Raw genomic sequence first — 15755 nt, 5'->3', positions numbered from 1 at the left:
GGTTTGTTGTCCTATCCTATCATCTCTTTTTTCTGTGTGCGCACATAAGGGTGGATTTCGAGCATGTTTGATAATACCTTATCTTAGCTTTTTTAAGATATTTTTTATTTAAAAATATATTAAAATAATATTTTAAAAATTTATTTCTATATTCTACCATAAAATACAAACGAACATGATGGCAGAATCGTCAAGTACATGACATGATTATTAGCTGAGCTTAAATTAATTAACAACAAGGCAAAGATATGACCCATTAATATTTTTATATATAGCATCTACGGGTTTGAGTGTGGATAGCTTATATGCAATGATCTTAAGTTTTTACGACTCTCTCTAATAATTCCAATTTAATTTTATGTTTGAGATTATTTTAAATATTAATAATTAAAGTTTAAATTTAATTTAATTTCCAAAAATAATATAAAAATAAATTAAATACTAACCTTTTTAACTTATTATACTAAGAATTAAATTAATATTTAATTTAGTTTCTTTAAAATATTCATCTACTTGTTTTTTTAGAGATATTTGAAGGTATAATCTAAAAATGATAAAGAGTAATATAGAAAATAAAATAAATTGATTTATTTATTAATTGAATTCAAACTGTGTTTATTGATTTTTAAAAGTGATTTTAAATTAAGAATGCAATGCATATTGTTTTGTTTTTATATTAATACTTAAAAATAATCAAAAAATACTTAAAAAATTAATTTAATATTTTTAAAAATAAAAAACAATTTAAAAAGAACCTTAACACATTACTAAATGGTGTACTAAATGGTGTTTATATTAAATTATAATAGAGAATTAATTTAATTTCAAACAAGCAGTAAGTAATTACAATGTTCTAAAAACTGATCATGAACTCTGTTACATGTATGTCATTGGTTAGCTTTTGTGAATGAAGGGGTTATTAAGTCTTGATTAACCTTTATCCAGATTGATATCCAATTGGATAATCTTTCAATTGATGCCTGTTAATTTATCTACACGTACCTTATTTAGTTCTCTTAGAGAAATGAAAAAAATTTCATGTTTATAAAACGACCAAATGCATCAAGCCGTATACCATCCTTGCAAACTCCAACATTCCAGGAGTGTCCATAGCAGCTAGCTGTTGTAAGGATTTCTGCTTGATGGCAATCGCATGCTCGTGTTCCTTTACAGCTTATGAGATGAGTTGTGGGTCTCATCAAATTAATCAAAGGCCTTACTCGATCGTCATTACAAGAACCACTTGATTACTTGAGATTAATGATAATTGCATGCTTTTGTTCATTGACAGCTTATAAAGGCATAATTGTCAGGGGAAGGAGGAGGTGTTATTAGAGGTTTTAGGCATGGAAATGATAATTAAGGCAGCTACTAATGATTTTGACAGCAGGCCAGTAGCTACTGTGTTGTCAACTTATCTAGATTCAACTTGGAGGCCAACATGGTTGGCAAACAGTACATGAACATGACCATAAATGGGATGTTATGATTAATGTAAAGTACAGTCAACTTCTAAATTAAAGAGAAATTAGCCATCAATGGAAACCAAGTTTGATTAGTGGGGTCTTAATTTTCTTTTCAAAATTGTATGCGCACCACATTGCAGAAGATCTTCAATCAATGCAACCACTACTCCTCTAATTATTTTATCGATTGATTTCACTTAGAAAGTTGGATGGCACCACACTTACTTTATATCGCGGATATCAAAGTGATCAATGTGTTTCCCTAATGGTCTTAGATTGGTCCATAAATCTGCAACAGGAAGATGTCAATGCTTATCTGCTTCATGAACAGCTAGCTTACCTTTTATATATATATATATATATATATGACAAACGAGAGGTGAAAATGTCTTTTTTTTTTAAAAAACGAATCTACAAAATCTATGGCCGAAAAGAAAGGAATTAGAATCAATTCAAGCAGAGTTTTAGGGAGTAAATAGCCCCAAAAGATCAGAGTCAGGCCATATATTCACAACTTCTATTCGCACCTTGTTTTGTAAAACCATCAACCATACAATTAGCATCGCGCGGAACATGAGAGAAAAACATAGAATCCAATTATGAAGAAAATCTAAATGCAAGGATAAAAAGCTCATCAAATTTTCATGGCCTATTAAATGATTTATTCATCCAGTTAATCACAAAAAAAAAATTAAATTCAGAAATGAACTTTACTATGATAAAATCATCTCTCAAAGAAGATAGTTCAAAAGCTTTAATCATAGCTATCAACTAAGCTTCATTTGAATCTTTAATCCCAACATAATCTAATAAAAAGCCAAGCACTAAGCTTTTAGGATTGTGAAGAACCCTTATAATACCAGCAAGTCTAGGATGTGCCAATAGAAAAACCATCAACATTCCAGTACTTTAACATATGAAATCCAAGGGAAACAATGAAATGAAAGCTTTAACACTCTTGTTATTTGACCATTGAATCAAACCATCAACAAAAATTAAAGAATCAAGAGCACGATAAAAAAAAAACCAAAGTATAAAGCCTTAATCCACACAAAGTCTGATTAGAATCATGAGAAAGATGATATCATAATTAAACCGAGTATGATTGAAGAGTAACAATAATGAAAATCAGAGTATAAAGTTTTGACTCACACACAATTTGATTAGAATCGGGAGGAAGGTGATATCATAGTTTGGCTGATTATGGTTAAAGAGTAATTCATTTTGAAGAAGCCAAAGATACCATGAGATTGCAAAGAACAACATGAACCAAACTTTGTTTTTTGGAGTTTTTCATAAACAAGAGATTTCCATTGATGAAATAAGGATAACATGTTTTCTATACAACACTAAGATAAACCCCTCTAATCAACAAATTTAGACAAAATGCGTAAGTGATTATGGCATTGAACAAGTAGATGATCCACTAATTCCTCGTACGCGAAACATAGTGGTCAAAATGCATCACTAGCTTCAAGAATATCTCGCCTAACCAAGACTCATCTAGTATTGATTTTACCAAGAATAGCCATCCAACAAAAAAAAATTCAATCTTTGGAGGAACAAATCCTTTCCATACCCGATTAAAAAGAATCAAATGGACACTCCAGGAGATGATAAAAGCCACAGATAGATTTGAATAAATAATCACCATTAGAATTTGTCTTCCAAATCAATTTATTATCAACGTCACTTGATAATAATACATTAGATAACTTATCAAGAGAGCATCAAATGAGCCAATCTCTAAGAGCCCTTTTCCATTAGAAATTCTATATTTGGGAAAATCCATTGCACATATCCATATTAGCAATTGAGCAAACATGATCTTCAGATAGACTAAAAAGTCTAGGAATTAACTGGATAAGAAGGCATGTATATATTCTCTCAATCACACATCATTCCAAAAGCTAGTACCATGACCATTGCCAGCCAAAACACAAACTTCTTTATCTATAATATTCTGAAGTTTCTCATACTTGTAACAAATATTCACAATCTTAGACCATGTACTACCATTAACCATCATTAAATTTGTACTTCCATTTGTTTTTGTATTTTAAAAATGTTTTTTTAAAAAAATTTATTTATTTTTTCAAATTAATTTTTTCGGTGTTTTCAGATTATTTTGTTATATTGATGTTAAAAATAAATTTAAAAAAATAAAAAAATTATTTCGATACATTTGTTGGAATATTGCCAATTATGTAGCTGTCATTATCAAAGAAGATGACTATCATTGTCAAAGAAGATGGTTGTCATGTGAGAGTCAAAGAGAGCTGTTGGTGCAGCATTTACAGCCCCTTGACATTGTCAAAGAAGGAGGCTACAATGGTGGGTTGTTGGTGGCAGCCACCAACCATTGTCTAATGTCAAAGTTTGGTAAGTTTGACAGCCACCATTGTTGACAAAGGAGTAAGAGGAGCTGTCATTGAAGCCTATAAATAGACACCAAGAGTGCAGCACAAAATGAGAGAGAGTCTTGTAGTAGAGCTATAAAAGAGAGAAGAAGAGAGAAAGAAAGAGAAGGGTTGCAACCAGCAGCCCTGCTGCCTTATGCAGCTGCTGCCCTATGTAGCAATGAGATATGGGAGTTGAGTGGATGTGATCCTCCTCCGTGTGTTGTATTCTTTCTCTATCTCTAATAATATCGATCTCTCCCATGGATGTAGGCGATTTGCCGAACCACGTTAAATATTGTGTCAGTGTGCTTAGCCTCCTTTGAGCAATGATCATGAACACCACCGTTCTGCAGGGGGAGCAGAATCCCTAACAACATTTTCATATAAAAACATTTTAAAAAATAACCGTTATTATAATATCAAACGAACTCAGCCGCAAACTACAATTTAAAACAAGGTTGGTCATGTAAACAAACGATCCATGAACAGGACCATCCTAGTGTGTGTGTGTGTCTGTGTGTAAGCTAGTAAATGAATTGTCTTGACCAATTTCATGCTGGTTAGGTGCACCATCTCAGATATAGTGGAACAGAATTGTGCATGGACAAAATGCAATTAAATATTTTTCATGTTATAAATGGTTAAAGATGGGATTTGGAATGTAAAATCAGGTAAGGCTGTGATGTGATGCATGGTTTGCACATGGGCTTAGAGGGACCCTTTAGTCGGGTGAGCCCTAATGAGGGAAAGAAAATTGAAATGCGAGCACAAATGCCTTCTTCTGGCCGACAAAGGAGGCTTTATCATGTCTAATCCATGGCACTATGAATGGAGATGGAAACGATGAGGAGTGTCTTGAGATGCCTCACCAGGTCACTGTGATCATGAGATGCCTTACCAGGTAGTGAAATCAGATACCATGCGTGCATCAGCTACAGAGACAGGCTTCTATTAGACTCGAACAATATGTGGTACTCACACATGGGAGAATTTTTTACTTTGCATAGGATGTTAGCTAGGCAAGAAGAGACATTTATTAGATTGTTAACTTGGACCTGCAATTCTGGGCTCGAATCTGATCTATGGGATGGAGTGTAACTGAGCCGTCCTGTAAAGGCCAACATTCCTTTCCTCCGTTCGGGACTCGGCTTGTAAGAGATGGGTCTCATCCAGCAAGGTATAATAAATAGTTCCATATATCAGTCATATGCTTCAATCCTCTTCACCAAGTTGAGCCATGCTTGAATGAACAGAGAGAGAGAAATGATACCAGCGGTCCAGCAGTGATGGAAAAAGTGGGAAGAGAGAACATGTCAAGCAAGCAAAACAACAGCATACAATTTACAAGACAACGCCGAAAATTCTACTCCATCGTCCAACCGTCCAGCCACCAAAACCCTCCCTTTCGTATACAAGGAAACGGATATTTTTCATAAAATTGGTTAACTTACTACAAGAGACAGCTCAATAACAACTAGAGATAGTGTGCGGCCTTCATGCAGCTTTGCTACAATTTCTGAATAACAACTAAACTGGAAAGGTCTGCCTGCTCTATTTTCTGAGTTGGATAAGTAAGAAGCTTCGGAGGGAATCCCATCAACTGCAGCTGATAATTCCGAGCACCCCCAGGCCTGGATGCATCAATGAAGGATCCAATGTCATTGACTGTGTGGCTATTATTGAAGTGGGCCACCATGCGGGTCCCATCAGCCAACCTAAGTTGAATTGATGCATACACTCATGTCTTTCAAATGCACACATGTGAAAGCATGTTGATGCATTTTTTGGACAAGAACTATCAACTAGAACACTGAATTGGTGATGACAAACAGGATGGTAATTTCTAAAGTTCCACAGAATTGTTAGTCTTAGTAAATACTAAGAAAAGAAAGCTGGTAGAGAGAGAGACTCACCGGGCAGTTTTGATCCCTCCTAGTCAAATTGACATGAACCGAAGACCTTCTATCAGCAGGTTCAAGCTCCTTTGGACACTCAGACTTCCTTATGCTCTGAGATATAACAATATCATAACATCACCACAAACAATACAGATGATGACATAAGGGTGAGGGTGAAAGCAAAGCACAACAAAATAAAATAAAAGCTGCACTAGTTTATGTTGCTATAAGTGAAGGTTCAAGAGTATGTAGAAAAAGAATCCCAGGGATGAACTACCTATGTAACTAGATCTGTTGATTCAAGAAAAATAGTGAAAAGATTCTGATTGAGAATGCTTCATTAGTGCTTTGAATTTTTTTCAAACACAGCAGAGTGGTGGAAACAGATATCTCCAACTCCAAAGCAAAAGTCCAACTTCTGAAAAAAATCTTTTATTTCATTTTAAACCTATGTTGCTATTACCTCTAAGAAAGATGCATTTTCAGGATCGTCCAGCCTCCTCAAGGGGCCACATCGTCTACAGTGAAACCATTAGTCCAGAAAACAATATTGTGAACAACAGCCTCAGGTTGTTGAGGAGCAGATGGTACAGTCTCCCCTGAGAGTAATCTACCAGTTCCAGTAAAGCTTCTTCAACTTGAAGATTGATTAAGATTCTCCAGAGGACCTTCAACGGCTCCAAGTTGTCTAGCTTGATTGAAAATTGCATCCACATCATTACCTTTTGTAGGATCTTGGATGAGCATACCACTTCAACAATAAAAATTAGTGTTAGAAGTATGAGAAGTACTTAAATATAAACACATTTCATACATAGGAAGGAATAACCAAGGGATTCGAGTCAGATAAAAGTAAATGATAGACATAGTCATAGCAACTAAAGCTTTATGTGCAATCATGGGAATTTACCAAAAGAGTTGGATAATATCAGGTGCCACAATTACAGGATTGAAAGAGCAAAATCTCAAAAAAATTGAATTAACAAATAGTTGAGAATATGAAAATAAGCAAATATCAAATTTTGTTCTTCATAGAATTATGAAAGGTTGAAAATTACAAATGCTTCGAATACAGAATATAACGGATTTACTGATGACACAACCTGATAAATACAAGGCTGAAATAATGCTAAAAATGCACAAAAGAACCATCATCTATACACATTCCAAGACCACAAAGCTTTCTTTGGTCAGCACCCAGTCTACAACTAGTCTTGAGACTCTGAATAAGGTGCTTCTTCTCTACCTATGCTACAGCTCCGGAATCAAGTAGGGAAAAGTGAGCTCTATAGATAATTCCCATCGTCATCCAGACTCTACTAATGCTGTTATCCGGATGCTCTTGGAACCTCCCCAAATGCATTTTCAATACAGCGAGCTCAGAGATTACTTCTAACCAGAATCAAAATGAAAATTAAAATTCATCCAACAGACAGAACTTTTTCCACAGGCCAACAAAACTAACACTGCACTACTAATATCACACTGTGCGACACACCAAAAAAGACTGCAATTTTTGTATTAAAAATCAAAACTTTGAAAAAGCAGAAGAAATAAATTTGAATATAAAGTTAGGTTCAAGGGAGAGTAGTTGTTTGTTTCCTTTTCTCGCCACCAGTGGAGTACTATTCAGGAGCATCCTCATCATCGCTGTCAGATTCAGGTCCAGACCACCGGTCCAGATCGGAGAGAGAACGGATACTGCCTGCTCCACTGCTTGAGGGCTTTGCTGGTTTCTTGTCCCTTGAAGCCATTGTTTTTTGCTTTAGATTGATTTGTGGAGACTCGATGAGGTAGAAAAGGAAGAACAGCCTTAGACCATCAGATATTAATAATTCTGGTACAGCATCTTGTATTTTTTTTTAAAAAAAATTTATACAGTGATTGGTGTTTTTTTCACTATTTCCTAATCACCTTTGCATACTTTATGTTACTCTGATATGAGTGGATGTCTTTATTCAATCATAAAAAATTAGAATTAATCTCTACGATATTTTAAATACATGAACATTTTAAGGCTAACATTTTTTTTTAGTTTAGGCAATGAAAGCCTCTGATAAGCGAGGGAAGATACTACACCCTGCATTAAAACGCGATATACCATCAGCTCGTAAGTTCATTTCCAATGCAAGAACAAAACACACAAGGCATTTATCAGTCAAAGTAAATCCAAATGGAGTTCGACAAGCTGCACATAAATAACCCACACCCTCCAAGTTCAGAATTGGAGTGCAAGAAGAAAGAAAGAAAGAAAAATTACGCTCAATGAGTACGTACCTTGATAAAACTAGAAGATTCTGCAGAAAATAAGCAATGCCCAGAAACGTGTCCATACAAATCTGTTACGATAACGGTAAACAAAACTCAAACAAAAGCTGAAAATCTGAAAGAAAACCCTCGAATCAATCCCTGTAAATTAAGCAAGTTCCTTTACCATGAGAAGCTCGAAATGACTGACTGGCAAGACTAGAAGAATCACCACAGCGACCAAACCCAGAAAATGATCCAAAAGAACGCAAAATTAACCCTTCTCGAAATCGACAAAGCCATAGCTCCTGCTGACTATAAAACACAGCTACACTAAGGCACAATAAAATAAGGCTTTAATGAGGTTTGAGGATACAAGATGTGCATGCCGATGGATATGGCCAATTGTAATTAATGCCCGCTCCACCAATCAAGCAGCTGTTGCCTCGCTTCTTTAGCAAATTCCCTTTCCTTTTCTTTTTCATGAAATCCCGCTTGAGACAGCCTAAATATCCACCGTACCTGCGCAGTAGCTGACCTTTCAATTCTTGATCTTCTGCTTGAGGATCTACGACGTAGTTCTTAACATCAAGCTCTTCTTCTGGTGATGCATTCCTATCATTGCCCTCGCCCTAAGCTGATGGAAACATAAACGAGCTGTTAGCAGCTCATAATGCATTAAAATAACACGTGCAAAGTTACTGCAGCAACCAGCATCGCATATTTTTGCAGTACTTTTACATTGGGAGATAGTAAAACAACATACAAAACTTGATATGTTACCACCTCTATATGAATCTATATAATAATTTAACTATCATCATGTAAATGTAGGGTTATGGCATGTAATTATGGCGAGATGAGCAAATTCCGGTTCCTTAATTTTTGCATGAATTACAACAAAAGATTCAGTAACATTTTGACTGAAATTTGATTCTGATGAAACATCCTTAAAAGTCTAATGAAAAAGCAATTGACGATGGAGAGACTCTTGCAATGAAGTGCAAGGCTTCATGGAGTTATATATAGATCAATGAGACTCTAATAGACCACCTCATTATGAATTTACCCTATATTTGCTGAGGGGAAGGGGGAGATTATATGAATACAAGTTCAGCAACTTTCTTGTATCGACTCTGAAACCTTCATACGGTGGTTTAGGGTTTCTTTGACCAAGATTGAAGAACGCCTGTGAGCTCCAGAAACTCTTGCACATACCGTGTTCATGCTCATGAAATCTGACATTTTGATCAAAGAATCATAACATTACCTATGATAATGAAATCTATTAGAAAAACTAAGAGCTTAATAATTAATTATTTAGTTGTAAATGGAATGGATTGCACTTTTACACCGAATGAATATCCTAATCGCTGTTTTCACCTGAACAAAGACTTTCTCATTAATTAATGTCTAATGAAACCGGCATATTAGTGCTCATTTTAGACTCAGCAGTCTATCTTGCTCCAAAGCGAACAAAGTATGAAGAATCTATGTGTACTTGTCAATACTTATAGGCCAGCATTATCTGCACATGCAGAACTAAATAGACCAAAAACATCCTGTACGAGAAGCACATATATCTTCCTCTCTTATCACCTAGAACGGGGACACCAACATAGCACAATGCAACATTTAACTCACAATAAGCTTCCACAGCCTTCACATAGAGCTGTATGAATCAAATGATGCAACACATGACAGAAACTACTGCAATATTTGTGTGCTTAAATTCATAACTTCTGATGCAGAACGCTTGGTAGGGGAATTTAAAACACAAATTGATAGGTGCACAGTGAAGACGAAAAGGTCATGAGTATTGTACGCTGAGATTTAAATGGCATTCAATAGGTATAATTAATCATGCATGTTTCAAGTAGAATAAATACACAACGTAAGCGTTGCCTTACTCTCACTTTTGTATTCCAAATATTAAATACAGTTTTGAGACTTTCTCTCATTTTCTGGTGGATTCCAGATAAACTTTTGAGGGTGAACGTGAGGATCCCTCTGTTAATTTTCTTGCTGCGTCAATTGGTATCAGAGCAGGTTTGCCTTGGCTCGATGGCGAATGACCCGAACAATGATCGACCCCTTCCTGGTGGGGAACCAGTTTCCAGGAGAGAGTTTGACGCTCTTGCTACGAGCGTTGAAGAGATTCGGCAATTGCTTCTCAACATGGGAAACAACAACAACAACAACAATGAACGAGATAACCAACGTGGTGGAGGCAGAGGCAACCGTGATGGTCGTCGTCAACGGGAGGAGATTGAATCGAATTCTGAGGAGGAGATGGAACGTCCCGAGAACGCATTTGCTGCTAATCTAAATAATCGACAACCCATTGAAGATTATCGGATGAAGGCCGACATCCCTTATTTTAATGGTCATCTATCCATTGAAGCATTTTTAGATTGGCTTATGGAGGTAGAGAGATTTTTTGAGATTATGTTAGTACCAGAAGAGAGGATGACTAAGATAACGACTTTTTGCTTAAAAGGGAGTGCAGCTGTATGGTGGGATAATTTGCAGAAGTCACGACAGAGACAGGCCAAACAACCGGTCAGGACATGGCGAAGGATGAAACAATTGATGATGGACCGTTTCCTTTCAGTAGATTATGAGCAGCATCTCTATCGCCTCTACCATAATTGTACCGAGGGAAGCAGGACAGTAGAGGATTATACTGATGAGTTCTTACGGTTGGCAGAGAGAAATTCGTTGAATGAGACTCAGGGGCAGACGGTATCAAGATATGTCAATGGATTGACGACATCAATACAGGATAGAATCGGGTTACAAGTTTTCTGGGACGTCCATGAGGCTCAAAATATGGCTATGAAGGCACAACAGTTAGAGAAAGAACTGAAGGAACGTGAATAGAAGGAGAAAAAAATGAACTATGGCAACAACAATAATTACCCGAGGAAGGCAGCAGATTCATATGTTCCTAACAAGGAGAAGAAAGAGGTCCAGCCGATCCAAAGAAATAATTATAAAGGGCAGAATTACAGAGGAGAGAGCAGCCAGAACAATGACATAAATCAGAATCGAAATCAGAGACCAAACCATGGCCCATACGCTAGAGCAACTGGTGATGTCTGTTATAGGTGTTTCCAGCCTAGCCACCGATCAAATAACTGTCCAAAGCGGAAGCAAGCGAACCTTGTAGAAGGAACCGAAGAAGCTGATGATCATAGTGGAAATTATGATGATGATTATGATGTTGCTGAGTTTGTACATGAAGATAATAATGAGGTTGTTAATTTGATGATGAATCGTACTGCTATTGAAGAAGACGAAGTGCTCAGCATGGTGCTACAACGAGCTCTTCTTTCACCTAAACAAGAAGGACAGAGGAATCACATATTTCGTTCCTTATGTTCTGTTGACAACAAGGTGTGCACATTGATTGTAGATGGAGGCGGCTGTGAAAATTTTGTGTCACAAAAGCTGGTTGATTATTTAAAACTTTCAATAGAGAAGCATAAGAATCCTTATATGTTAGGGTGGGTGAAGAGAGGGCCATCAGTAAAAGTGACAGAAGCATGCAGGGTTCCTATTTCTATTGGTAAGCATTACAAACATGAGATTTGGTGCGATGTAATTGATATGGATGCCAGCCATGTATTACTATGAAGGCCTTGGCAGTTTGATGTTGATGCTACCCACAAAGGGTGTGATAATGTGTTTATCTTTGAGTGGGGTTCTCATAAAATTGCACTTGCTCCTGTTGATCAATCTGGAAAATTAGAAAAACCACAAGCTGGGAGTTCAAATTTTCTAGCTATCTCCAGGAATAGCCACGAGTTTGAAGACATTATTAAAGAAGTTGGATGCATGTATCCAATTGTTCTTAAGGGGCTTATGGTGACAAATGATGTTTCAAGTCACGTTCCAAAAGAAGTGCAGGAAATTTTGAGTGAGTATGAAGATTTGATTTCTGAGGATTTACCAGCACAACTTCCTCCTATGCGAGATATTCAACATCAGATTGATTTAGTCCCTGGAGCAAGCCTACCTAATCTTCCCCATTATCGAATGAGCCCGAAGGAGAATGTGATCTTGAAGGAGAAGATCGAAGAGCTGCTGGAAAAAGGATTTATTCGTGAGAGCATGAGTCCTTGTGCAGTTCCTGTCTTGCTAGTGCCAAAAAAGGATAACACCTGGCGTATGTGTGTTGACAGCAGAGCCATTAATAAAATCACCATTAAATATAGATTTCCAATTCTGCGGTTGGAGGATATGTTGGATGTCCTTGAGGGCTCCAAGGTGTTTTCAAAAATTGATTTGCACAGTGGCTATCACCAGATTCGAATTAAACCAGGGGACGAATGGAAGACAGCATTTAAGAGCAAGGAGGGTCTGTATGAATGGCTGGTGATGCCATTCGAATTATCAAATGCACCAAGTACTTTCATGTGACTCATGAACCAGGTTTTGCGTCCTTTTACTGGGTCATTTGTAGTTGTGTATTTTGATGATATTCTAATTTACAGTAAAAACAAAGAAGAACATTTGGTGCAATTAAGACAGGTTCTGGATGTTTTGAAAGAGAATAAGCTTTATATTAATTTGAAGAAGTGCACATTCTTTACAAATAAACTGCTATTTTTGGGGTATATTGTGAGCGAAGATGGAATTCATGTGGATCAGGACAAAGTACGTGCAATCAGAGAATGGCCAACTCCAAAACCTGTAAGTGAGTTACGTAGTTTCCATGGCCTTGCTACTTTTTTCAGGCGTTTTGTACGAAACTTTAGTACTCTTGCAGCCCCTATTACTGAATGTCTCAAGCAAAGGAAGTTTCATTGGGGTGAAGCACAAGATAAAAGTTTTGTGTTGATTAAAGAAAAGCTTAGCACTGCACCAGTTTTGGCCCTTCCCAACTTCGAAAAGATATTCGAAGTCGAATGTGATGCAAGTGGATTGGGGGTGGGAGCTGTGTTGTCTCAAGAAAAAAGACCAATGACATTCTTCAGTGAAAAATTAAGTGAGGCCCGTCAAAAGTGGAGTACTTATGATCAAGAATTTTATGCAGTTGTGCGTGCTTTGAAACAATGGGAGCATTATCTAGTGCAACGAGAATTTGTTCTTTACACTGATCATGAAGCCTTGAAGTTTATCAACAGCGAGAAAAGTGTGAGTAAAATGCATGTCAGATGGGCCACTTTCCTTCAGAAGTTCCCTTTTGTGATTAAGCATAAATCTGGTTCTCTCAATCGTGTTGCTGATGCTTTAAGTCGGAGAGCAGACTTGTTGATTACTTTAGCACAAGAGATTGTGGGATTTGAATTTCTAAAGGAGTTATATGAAGCTGATCTTGATTTCAAAGAAGTTTGGGTGAAGTGTGCTCAGAGTCAACCGGTTTCAGACTACCACATGAGAGAAGGGTATTTGTTTAAAGGCAACAGGTTATGTATTCCCAGCTCATCCTTACGAGAGAAGCTTATTCGAGATATTCATGGAGGCGGTTTGAGCGGGCACCTAGGAAGAGACAAAACCATTGCAGGAGTTGAGGAACGTTATTTTTGGCCTCAGTTGAAGAAGGACGTTGGCAAAATTATGAGAAACTGCTATGTTTGTCAGGTTTCAAAGGGACAAACTCAAAATACTGGATTTTATATGCCTTTACCGGTTCCTAGCGATATTTGGCAAGACTTGTCCATGGATTTTGTATTGGGGCTTCCTCGAACCCAAAGTGGGGTTGATTCTGTGTTTGTTGTGGTTGACAGGTTCTCTAAGATGGCACATTTTATAGCTTGTAGAAAGACTTCTGACGCTACTCATATAGCTAAACTATTTTTCAGGGAGGTGGTGCGTTTGCATGGTGTACTCAAAACTATTACATCTGATCGTGACACCAAATTTCCGAGTCATTTCTGGATTACTCTATGGAAGCTTTTCGGTACTACCTTGAAGCGTAGCAGTACAACACATCCACAAACAGATGGCCAAACAGAGGTGACTAATAGAACGCGTGGCAACATGATTCGAAGTGTATGTATTGATAAATCAAAGAAGTGGGACAATGCCTTACCGCAAGTAGAGTTTGCTTACAATAACGCAGTTCATAGTGCCACAGGAAAGTCTCCTTTCTCTTTGGTATATACTTCAGTTCCTAACCATGCCGTTGACTTGGTAAAACTTCCCAAAGCTCATGGAGTTAGCATAGGCGCTCAGCATATGGCTAAAGACGTTATTGAGGTTAAAGAAGAAGTGCGAGATAAGCTGGAAAAAATCAATGCTAGGTACAAAGTTGCTGCAGACAAGCATAGGCGTGCTAAAGTTTTCAATGAAGGAAATTATGTGATGGTTTTTCTCAGAAAGGAGCGATTCCCTGTTGGAACCTACAACAAGCTGAAGCCACGCAAGTATGGACCTTATAAGATTTTAAGGAAGATCAATGATAATGCCTATGTTATTGACCTGCCTGCATCTATGGGAATTTCAAGCACGTTTAATGTTACAGATTTGTATGAGTATCATGAAGATGAAGCTCTTTATTCTGAAGATAACTCAGAGGCGAGTTCTTTCAAAGTGGAGGAGTCTGCTGATGCAGAACGCTTGGCAGGGGAATTTAAAACATAAATTGATAGGTGCACAGTGAAGACGAAAAGGTCATGAGTATTGTACGCTGAGATTTAAATGGCATTCAATAGGTATAATTAATCATGCATGTTTCAAGTAGAATAAATACACAACGTAAGCGTTGCCTTACTCTCACTTTTGTATTCCAAATATTCAATACAGTTTTGAGACTTTCTCTCATTTTCTGGTGGATTCCAGATAAACTTTTGAGGGTGAACGTGAGGATCCCTCTGTTAATTTTCTTGCTGCGTCAATAATTCATATGACTTAATAAGTTACTTGACATGAAGTAAGGGCACTTTCAGTCAGCATCATTTGATCGCCAAGGCAGACTTTCCTTTAAAGAAGAACTGCATGATTATTTCCCACAATTGGTCACCCTTTTCCGTTATACTCATGAGTTTGGTTGTTAATTGTAACTGTGTTGAATGGTAGCTGGTTAAGGTATGGAGGAGTAAGTCGACTGGATGAACTTCCTCGATCCCAACTTGGTTTTGTTCTTATTTTATATAGTAGTTTGTAAATAGTCTTGCATGTATCTCCCGTGCTGGTTTGTCATTATACTTTCATGGCACTAGAACTTTATTTAATAAAATTCCCCAATTATTAAAAAAAAAAAAAACCAAACCCACAAATATAATAAAGCATAATAAACCCTGAATAAAAGAAGTTATAACAAGACAACTACCTTATATTCTCTAAGAACTTCTTGCTTGGTCAAATGATCTGCAATATCTCTCTAAAAACATGTTTAAAACACATAAAAGAAAGCCTATTGCATGCATTGAAAATATAATTGAATTCAATTTGGAAGTGCCAATGCCAAACATTTTTCCTTCTAATCCAGGTAATAGCATTGTAAGAATTTGACTCTATAACCCATTGTTTTGAATTTTTTTAATAACTCTAGATTAATTTTCATAACGAGATTTATATAACTGAGGGCTAAAAAACTCGTTTAATAATTTTTGATTTTTATTTTTTAAAGGGCTTTCAAAATAATTTTAAAAACTTTACAAACACTTTTTTTTTTGGGAGAAAAAGGCCCCTAAAAAATAAATAAAAATCCATAAATTGCCAAATAGGCTCTCAATATTATTCGTTGGACGTCCTGTTGTCTTAGTAATTACACAAATATTATAGATTTTTAA

The 15755-nt window shown here is 36.6% G+C and overlaps 1 pseudogene; it reads right to left on the bottom strand.

The window, feature by feature from the left end:
- Positions 1-5152: 5152 nt before the first annotated feature.
- On the bottom strand, positions 5153-7658 carry LOC18097324 (plant UBX domain-containing protein 4-like; annotated as a pseudogene).
- Positions 7659-15755: the final 8097 nt, after the last annotated feature.

The sequence above is a fragment of the Populus trichocarpa genome, chromosome 4, assembly GCF_000002775.5.
Source record: "Populus trichocarpa isolate Nisqually-1 chromosome 4, P.trichocarpa_v4.1, whole genome shotgun sequence".
NCBI lineage: Eukaryota > Viridiplantae > Streptophyta > Magnoliopsida > Malpighiales > Salicaceae > Populus > Populus trichocarpa.
Note: the sequence above shows the minus strand (reverse complement) of the source record. Positions and strands in the feature narration are given on the sequence as shown.